Source organism: Nannospalax galili, unplaced genomic scaffold (assembly GCF_000622305.1).
Source record: "Nannospalax galili isolate Female #2095 unplaced genomic scaffold, S.galili_v1.0 scaffold158, whole genome shotgun sequence".
Classification (NCBI taxonomy): Eukaryota; Metazoa; Chordata; class Mammalia; order Rodentia; family Spalacidae; genus Nannospalax; species Nannospalax galili.
The window spans coordinates 6,857,014-6,866,411 of record NW_008345290.1 but is presented as its reverse complement, the minus strand read 5'-3'; the positions used below and the strand labels follow the sequence as shown (position 1 = coordinate 6,866,411).

The 9,398-nt window shown below is 48.2% G+C and overlaps 1 protein-coding gene across 2 annotated transcripts in view; it reads left to right on the top strand.

Annotated features, from left to right (window-relative positions):
* Positions 1 to 9,398, top strand: part of Hoxa3 (homeobox A3) — a 44,179-nt gene that overhangs the window by 27,857 nt on the left and 6,924 nt on the right. For both annotated transcript variants that reach the window (XM_029567580.1, XM_017800228.2), the window contains one exon: positions 1,497 to 1,579. The gene's annotated coding sequence lies outside the window, so the exon portion shown is untranslated. The remainder of the gene's footprint in view (positions 1 to 1,496; positions 1,580 to 9,398) is intronic.

Below are 9,398 nucleotides of genomic sequence, written 5' to 3'. Positions count from 1 at the left end.
GTCTGAAGGATTTATGGTGAACAGGAGTCATGAATATCAGACTTGAGGATAAGGAAATAGCAACAATAATAATAACCATAATAATTACAATAGTCCTAAGCCATGGGCTCTGTGCCACTGATAAAGAGGAGGAGGAGGAGGGGGGAGGGGGAGGGGAAGGGGGGGAGGAGAAGTAGTAGTATAGGCCAGATCTTTCTGGGGTGAAGTTGAGTAGCAGAGTACAAAATAGCTAACCCCCACCCTGCTCAGAATCACACCAGGAGCCCCAAGACTAGCAGGCACTTCCCTTGAAAACATAGAATTTGGACAAGACAAAGGGGCCGGGAGTGGACTCTGAGTCCCTAGGGGATAGAGGGTAAAAGCTGTGGGGAGAGTCTTGGCAGAAGTCAACTGCCAATTTTCTGCCACTGTCTCCACATTCTAAGAGGCTCTCAAGCCAGGGGTCAGGAGACTCCTCAGCTACTTGGTAGTCCTCTGGCTATCAGTAGGATCACATAGATGTGGGGGCAGATGGCACAGAGTTGGTGGTTTGGAGCAGGCAGGTAAGTGAGTGGTTACCTAGGTTTGGGTGGAGGGGTAGTGAGTGTGTTAGAGTTAAGGCTATAGAAGCAAAAGTCCAGCAAGGTCCCAGCAATTTGGGACCATTCTCTATTCCTTAGGCAACATCTTCTGAGTCCAGAAAGTTGACTGGGGGCACCTTGACCATTTGCTGGTTAGAGGGCAAGGGAGTGTGAAATATTTCGAGGTCTGAGACTGCAGCAGAATGAGGGTGTTCAGTGGACTTGTGGCCATTGCACAGGTAGGGCAGGAAAAGGTCCCCAATCTGGTATTGACCAGTGCCCTGGTCCTGCTCAGTTCCCCACAGCAATAGTTGGATTGCTCTCAAGGACTGGGCACTACTTTAGTCCTGCCATCCCACCAGGACCGAGAAATAGCACACTTGAATGAACCTGAGGACAAAGTCTCCCAAGACAGCCTCTGATCTGTGGACTGGGCTGGAGTCTGATTTCCCGCCAACAGAAATGAACGCTATTAGTGAGGTTTCAGTGGAGTCCGTCATTGAACGCTTCCAGACAAGGCTTCCCTTTGTTTGCAAAAGAAAATAAAGCATGCATTCACATCCCCCAAGTTAGGGTGCATAAGGAGCTCTGCCAGGGATCTCGCACCACCAGCAAAGCCTCTTCTACCGCCTTCCCCTCCTCCTCCCTCTAGTCTATTTTCCATCATCACCCCCTTAAGAAAAGCACCATACAAAAGAAAAAAGATTGTGCGGAGATGGAGTATGTATTTGTTTTACAAAAATAAATCACCATCTTTGGGCCATTTGTAGACTGGAACATTTCGAGCTATGAGTGCATCTCATGGACGAGTGCCCCGGCGACAACTCCGTGTCCGCTTCACCCCGGGGCCACCCTGGCTCCCGCACAGGACACATTTCTAATTCCCGACCTTCCTTCATAGCCACCGGTCACCGTCTGCTGTTTATTTGTCCGCAGAGTGCCTGGACACCGCAAAAAAACATCCCTTGAGTGCCCGGAGTCGGAGACCTCTCCTGGTTCAGATTTAAACATCTTTGGAGGTAAGTGCTGCGCCAAACCGCTCCAGTCTGGGACTGGAGGTTGGGAAGAGTTTACTGCCTCAGTTCCTGGCAAGTAGAGCTGGTTGAAAGAGATTCTAGTCAATATTTAACTTTGGAAGAGTTTTAAGCTGGATTCCCTTCAGCTGCTCACCCGGACCATGTGGGCATCAGGCAGACAAAGAATAGGCTCCAAGGCCCAGGGTAGACAGGAGAAGAGGTTGCAGAAGCAAAAGATGAGGTAGGAAGAGCCAGAGGGGATGTTTGCTTCTTCCTGCAAGCCTCAAACAGACCACTATATTGAACTGCAAATCAAAAGTTAGTAGAGGCCATGGACAGCCAGGGGCTCTGCCCTCGCCCATTGAAGCAACTGTGGACATTGTAAGTTTGAAAATGATTCCTTTTAAGTTCCTAAATGGTTGGCCAGTCCCAGCTGTAGGCTAAGGAAACTTGTCTCCACTGCCTTACATGTTCTACGATCTGTCTGCCTTTCCTTGGTTGGAGAGAAGTTATAGTATTTCCAGTGTGTAGGCCCTTGGAAGGCAGTCTTCTCCAGTCTTTTATCAGAACAGATCCACTGTTCTTCCACAGGAAAAGCTCAGATCTTCTATGTTTGAACATTTTCTTTTCCTATTTGGAGCAAGGAAAACCTCTTTAAAATTCTTTTCAAGTTCTGGCTTAATTTGTTCTCTTAGTTTGAGATGCAGGGAGGTAATTACTGTGGTTTATTACCTTGTAAAAGATCCATAAATTACGTGCCTATTTGGGGGAGGGGCTACTGGAATAGCTTTCAGAAGCTCTGTATGAAGGAATGAGTTTGCTTTGTTCTTTTAGGGATTACATTTTTTTTTTTTTTCTGGTGCTGGGAATGGAACCAAGACCTCGTCATGCTAGGGAAGCACTCTACCATTGAGTTATTATGTATCCCCAACCCTGGCATTACTTCTTTAAAAAAAAAAGTTTTCAGATTTTGTTTTCTGTTCTCTAGGCCCAAATCTCTAAAAATTGTTCCCCAGATAGATATCAGATTGTTAATTAATTCCAACGTGCTGCTCAGTGGTGCTTTAAGACTGGGATACAGTTTAGGATACAGTTATTTTATCAGATAGGAAGTAAACGGTAATACTAACAGTTACTTTTTCAGCTACTGTGTGTCTTGTTATAGCAAGCATAGAGAGTACATTTCAGGAACTTGCAACTCAGTGTGCATACATAATTTGCATCCCAGCAAACAACAGAACAATTGTAGATATAAATAACCGCAGGAATTTGGGACATGTGTCTTACATGATATACACATCCACATGTGTCTACAAAGTTTGGAGCCCATTTGTACTACAGTTGTACCCATAGGAAATATCTCATGTTAAATAATGATCTAGCATCTAAGTAAAGTTTTGATAGAGAAATCAGATTGCAGTATTTGAGTACAGATATATCTAATCTGCCAACAGCCTGGCAAATATTGACTAATGGTCATGCTTGATCACCTGCTCCTTCCAAGCCAACCTTCCCCAGGTTGGTTCTGGTGGCCTGGCTCACAGCATGGGTCCCCAGCCCTAGCGAGAGTGGAGACTGGTGGAAGTGTGTAGAAGGGGTGCTGGTGCTGGATTTTTTCCCCCCATAGCTTTGCTTCAGGAAAGTGGATTTCAAAGTGGTACAGGAAGACACTCAGCTGTCAAGTCCCTGGGTGGGTTGTCCAACCTAATTGCACTCTTAGGGAAGCTGTGTTTTGACTGGAAAGTTAAATTTTCTTTGACTTCCTCAGATTTTTTTTTCCCTTTTTTATCCCACCAAATCACCCAGGCCAAGTCCTTAATGTTAATTGTTAAACAGCAGTTGGAGCATTAACTGGGATGTTAGTAGCATGCTGCTCCAGCCTGGAACTGAGATGCCTCTGGGCCTCACTGAAATTAAGGCACTTCTCTGAGGCAGCACCAGAGACTTCTACTCTTGATTTATGGTCTCAAGAGTTGCAGTTTGCTTGAAACTGTTCTGAGAGTTCTGAAGGGGCCTCTTCTCAAAATCTTTGAGTTGATGCCTCTGCAGAAACTTAGGGGAAGGGAGTTGTCAGCAACTGGACATATTTCCAGGTCGATTCCTAAGGAATCTGGAGAGCTCAATGTGTATGACTGGCACTAGGGGACAAGCCCCCTATGGGCAGAGGACACTAAGATGAGTGCATTGAGCCCTACAGAGGCAGAAGAATATAGTTTGGAAGTGAGTTCCTCCTCATCTCTCAAACCTGAGGCAGGCAGGGTTTTTCGACTTTGGATTCTCACTTTCCAGCAAGTGGCTTAGGTCAGGGCTGGGAAAATTCACATATAGGTCTCTTTCTAGCTACTCCATAGGCAGAACCTTGGGATAACACTGCCTCTAGCTTAGGCCAGTGTTAAATTCCAAGGGTTAAGTTTCCTCTTTTATTGCCCTTCTCATTTGAACACCCCCTTCATGATAAGGTCCCTTTACTTAGAACCTCATCTTCTCAATCAGACCCTTTCTGTTCCCCTTTTGGAGAGAGGGGATGAGAAGACTCAGGCAGGGCCTTCCACAGCTGCCACAAGTGAGTCCCCTCACACTTAGACATAGCTAGCTGAAGACTTACTTTCCAGGAATAAAAGACTAGGACTTTGCTCAGAGCACTCAAAGTTCAGAAACTAAGACTAGAAAAGAGGCACTTTTTAGAATGCTTGTGAAAAAGTAAAGTGCCAAAATGAGTGGACAATGTCACCAAGCAGAAGGCAAGAATAGGGTGGGGGCTGGGAGGACAGCTTATTAGTTTCAGCCAGGTTCTTTCTTAGCAGAACTGGTTCAGTTCAGTTTCATCTAGTACACAAGTCTTGGGGGTAGTAGACAGAGCTGTCCCAGAGAGGATGCCAGGTTTTCTCCCAGGTTTGCCTTTTGGGACTCCTCACAAAGGAAATTGGTAATTCCTCCCCCCTCTTCCAAAGGCAATTAGACTATTTTCTCTTACACTTTTCATCTTTAGAAGCATTTAATTTCATATATCACTCAACTGTACACCAAGGAAATACACAAGTATAGGTTTGACAGGGCATTAGGTCTTTTTAGAATTTGCAAAATCTTGACCCACAGCCCTGTTAGTAAGCACATCTTTCCTAGTGGGCTGCCATTGAACAAAACCAGCTGGACTTGGAGGGGAAACATTAATGTTTTGTCAGGTAATTACAGGCCTTTTTGGTTTCTCCAGTGGCTGTGGTGTACAGCGTAGGTGTTAGCAAACTCCATACAATTGCAGGCCATAAAGAAATCTGCTGACTGGCCAGTCATTTCTGGGCTTGGCTCTTGCCTTTTGATATGCTAGTCAGTGTGCCAGAGGATCCTGGGGTGGTGGGGGCTGGAGAGGGGACTGGGTATGCTGAATTCAACTTGTTGGTGAAGGGGGGACCATGAGGAAAGTTAAGTGAACTCTAAAAAGACAGACAACATTGCTGTTCCCTTGTTTGGAGTGTGTGTAAAGAAATATAAGTGGAGATAAGCACCTTTGTGTGGCATGCATGTGTGTGGGTGCCCCCCCCATCGTCCTACTGGTAAGACAAAACTCTTACTGGTGAAGGTCCCCCACATCTAAATGTTCTGCTTGGAAACCTAGTTCCTTCAGTGATTTCCTATTTCAAATAAAAGGATTTAAGTTGACGTATGACCACGTGAGCACATAATACTGCACATTATTGTGGTATTTGGAGCAGAGATCCAGGCAGGCTTTGCCTGTGATTACGTTTTCTAGATTCTCTACAGAGCCAGAGCTTTTTCCCCCACCCCCACGCACCCACCTCCTCCTTCTCCTTCCCCTTCTCCGGAGAGCGCTCTTCCAGCGGGTTGCAGTTTTCAGCGTTCATGGAGCAGTTCTGGCAAAGCTAGCCGATGAGACTCCAGGCCACACCAGGAGGATGGAATTTATTTTAAGGTATTTCCGCTGATTGTTCATATCTAGAGTGAGTTATGGCTGAGAGAGACAAAGGTCAGGCGAGGAGACACTGGATCATGGATTGGACCCCCAGTCTCTTCTCTTCCTTTGTTTCTCTTTAGAACGGAAAGCATTTGAAAGATTCCCAGTAGTGCCTCAGACTCTGAATTTAATTCCCTGAAAAGTGTTAGGGGGCATAAAGGAGAGGGCACTTGGGGGCTAATGGGTGCATCCAGTAATCTCCAGAGTAAGAGTGGCTTTGTCCCACTGCCACAGGCAAGGCTGAAGTTCCAGGAGCTGAGCCCCAGGCAGAAGGAGGACCATGAAGCCCAAGCATGGGAGGAGGCTGGAGGCTGTGGTCAGGAGGAGGTAGCCAGCAAGAAGCTAGAAGGGCCAGACCTTATGGAAGGGGTGAGGGCCGTGGCTGGGAAGGAGAGTCTCAAGTTGGCTGGTATTTGCTGAACAGGATAGAGGGTTAGGGCTGACCTGGGCAACCTGAGCAGATGGAAGAGGAAAATCGATGAAGGAAATGTGCAGATGTGCTGCCATTTTATTGATGATGCTTCCAGCCACTTTATTCAATGCTGGGTTGCAGGGCACATTTCCCCGTGCCTATTCGAGGAGCTGAACTGGAGGGCATGCCATTGTTTCCCTGAGCACTATCTGCCTGGGAAGGATGGAGAATCACCTACTCTTGGGGTGCTGTTAAGTGTGCCAGTCACCTAGAGGCTGGGTTGGACTATATCCAGAAGAGAGCTGGGGTTGTGTTTGGGCTTTCATTAGTGTTTTTGGTCTGGGTGCTTTCTGTACACCCCTAAGACAGCCTGGAGAGTTGGAGAACTATCTGGCCTGTGTGCCCCAGATTGGAAGGAATTCTGGAAGTATAATTTTCAGGAAGCAGAGGTAGACATTTCTCTGACTTTATATTCCCATAAAGGGAGCTCTTGCCAGGATGGAGGCCGATGAGAATTAAGCAGTGTGCTTCCAAAATACTGACAAAACTGGGGCTAATTGGGCTTTGGGGTCTTCTGCTTCTGGGAAAAGTGTTACATCTTTGGAAAGGTGAAAGAAATTGTGCTTTACTCTTCTCCTTGGAGCAGAGAAAAGGTGCCTGCCACAGTTAGGAATCAAATTTACTCTCTTTAACTAAAACAAAACAAAATAAAACAAAAACATTTCTTTATTAAAGAAAAAAAATCAAACCAGGATTCCCCGACTTCAGTACCGCAGGAATGGCTGATTCTGCCCTCCCCCACGCCGACCTCCGCGGCAACTGTTTAACTGAGGCTGTTTCAAGGGTTCTAAACAACCCTTGGAAATAAAATGTAAGCTTTAATTGCTGTTCAATTACTTGTCAGTATTTCATATGATTTATGACCCAGTTCTGGCGCATTTTTGACCCAGTTAAAGACTCATAAATAATATAGCTTCACTAGAAAGAAGGAGAAAGGGAATAGAGGTTTGTTAGAGGCATCTTTTTATTGTTGCTTCAGTACCAGTGAGCAGAATAAGTATCTAAGGATGGGCTCTCCGAGCAGGTTCTGTATCAAAGCGTGCACAGTGAGAAGCCAAAAACGGCTCTCAGAGAGCACGGTTGGTTTTTTCCTCCTAGGAAATAGCTAAAGGCACTCCATTATAGCTAAACTATTAGCTACTAAAAAGACCAGTCCCCACTTCTGCTCTCAAAATACCAGCCTCAACCTCACAGGCAAGTGTATTTCCTCAGTAACTTTCCTCCCCATTCTTGAATTTCTGTGCCTATACCTCTTCTTGCCAAAAGTTCCTTCTCACCTTCTTCCTGGCTTGCACAGATAGCCTTGGAGCTGCCGAGACCTCTCAGAGCTGGGGTGGAAACCCCTTTGAATGGTGGAAGGCACCTCTCTGCACCCGGCACCTCGCTGCACCATGCTCTCTTCTGTGGCTGAGAAAATGCTTTCTTCTGGTCCCCCTGGAAATCACGGGACTTGAGGAAGGTGGGGAAGCCCAAGGGTGCTCAGCAAAGAAAAGCTTGAAGGGTTTGGAGAAGCGGGTGAACTGTGAGATTTGTCTAGATAGCGAATCGCGGCAGTGGGCTGTTTCTGGAGGTGGAAATCAAACCTCGTATTTTCTCTCACAAAACAATAACAAACCAACAAAAACCTTCTCCTATTAGAAATGATAAATTTTAATCACCTCGCCTACGCCTGCTCCAAAGCCAGCCCTTTGGATTTCAAACGTATATTAAGAGGCTTAAGGCCGGGGCACCCACGGTAGGTGCCAGGACGCCCCATCTTAGTCTGGAGTCGGAGCTCCACTTTGCTGCCGGGGCCGCGTCCCAGGCCACCTGGCTGCGTGCAGTTCGCACCCAAGCTCTCCCTCGGCTCCCGCGACACCTCACGTCCGTCCCCGCCGTGGGGTCGCCGGTCGCGGTCTCGTGGCGCTGGGCAGACACGCGTGGCCGACGCCCCGGCCCGGCCCTGGCGCCTGCATCCTCAGCCCCTGAGGCCCGACAGTCCCCGCCCGGGGCAGGTTCTCTTGGGGAGCCGGCCTTCCCTGCATCTGGCTTGGCTAAGAAGGCGGCGAGAGTCGCGTCAGCAGTTTGGAGGAGAAAGTGCGGGTTGATTATTGACCACGGCGTCTTTCTTCAAATGCTACATCCGATCCGAGGGTTTGAAGAGAAAATGCCACGGAGAGGATTTTTGCGGCCGGCCCTCACCTCCTACGCGTCCCGGCTGCCCCTTTCAAGTTGTGCCGCTGCAGTATGCCGTGAGGAGCAAGTGTTTGCTGTTTTGTGCTCTGTTTACAGCTTTGGGGCGCCGAGTCATAAATCTTGCACAGCCATAAATGACAAAAACCATTGGTATGCATGAGGCCACCCTGGCCCAGAGTGCTTTTTGATTTCTCCCCTTTCCCCTGGCTTTGTTTTTGCTCTAAGGTGACACTTTGGCTCCCTGACAGTTTAAACATACTACTTATATTTTTAACACCTTCCTTTGAGAAGGACCGTCGTTGACGCCTCGGGATTGCACGAAAGCTCCATTTCTCTCTTTTGGCCACACACCCAGGTGGAGTTTGCTTCTGAGGCTGGGAAGCTGAGGGGGGCTTTGGGAGCGATACTATTCTCTTTAAAGTTGTGGCACGTTACTAGGCAAACTTGGGCCTTTGCTCAGCTCAGCAAAGGAAAGGCCACTTAACTAATTAGGGGGTGAAACATCATGGATGTCCATTTGTGTTGGTGTCAGGGCCTTATCTATCTTCCCTGTGGGCGAGCCGCATGTCCATTCTGTGCAATGGGCACACAAGAGCTGCAAGGCTGAATTTCCAGGCACCTTTATGTGTGCCTGAGCCCACAGTGGTGCATTCACTGCCTGGACAATTGTACATCTCCCCGGGGACACTTTGCGTGCTGCCAGGATGTGAACAGTTTCTACCTAGAAATATAACCAAAGACAATTGAGTTTGGGGTGGTTTCTGGAAAAAGGCCCTAGCCCGCACCACAGGGACTAGCTTTGAGGTCTTTGGCTTGGGAGCAGGTAAAGCAAACTGCCCCAAGTCGGGGCAACTCATTTCTAGTGCGTCCCCCTCGGCGCCCAAATGGAAATGCCTAGGGTGGAGGGCTGCGTGGTTTCTCGGACGAATTATTAAGAAACAGAGCCCCGCAAGAGAGCCCCTTTGTGAGAGCCGTTTGTCCTCATTAGCATAATTTTCCTGGACTTTAGTGACGCCTAGGCAGGAGAGGGAGGGCGTGGGGTGGGGGAGGCCGCCCTCCTCCCTGCAGCCCAGCGAGCTCTCGCTCCTGTTCCTCCCTTCGCCTCAGCCCCATCCCCCACGCCGCCGGCGCTTCCCCAGCGCTCGGCTCTCCCCTCCCGCCCGCCCCAGCACCCCTCACCGCACCCCCCGACCGACCCCTACTCC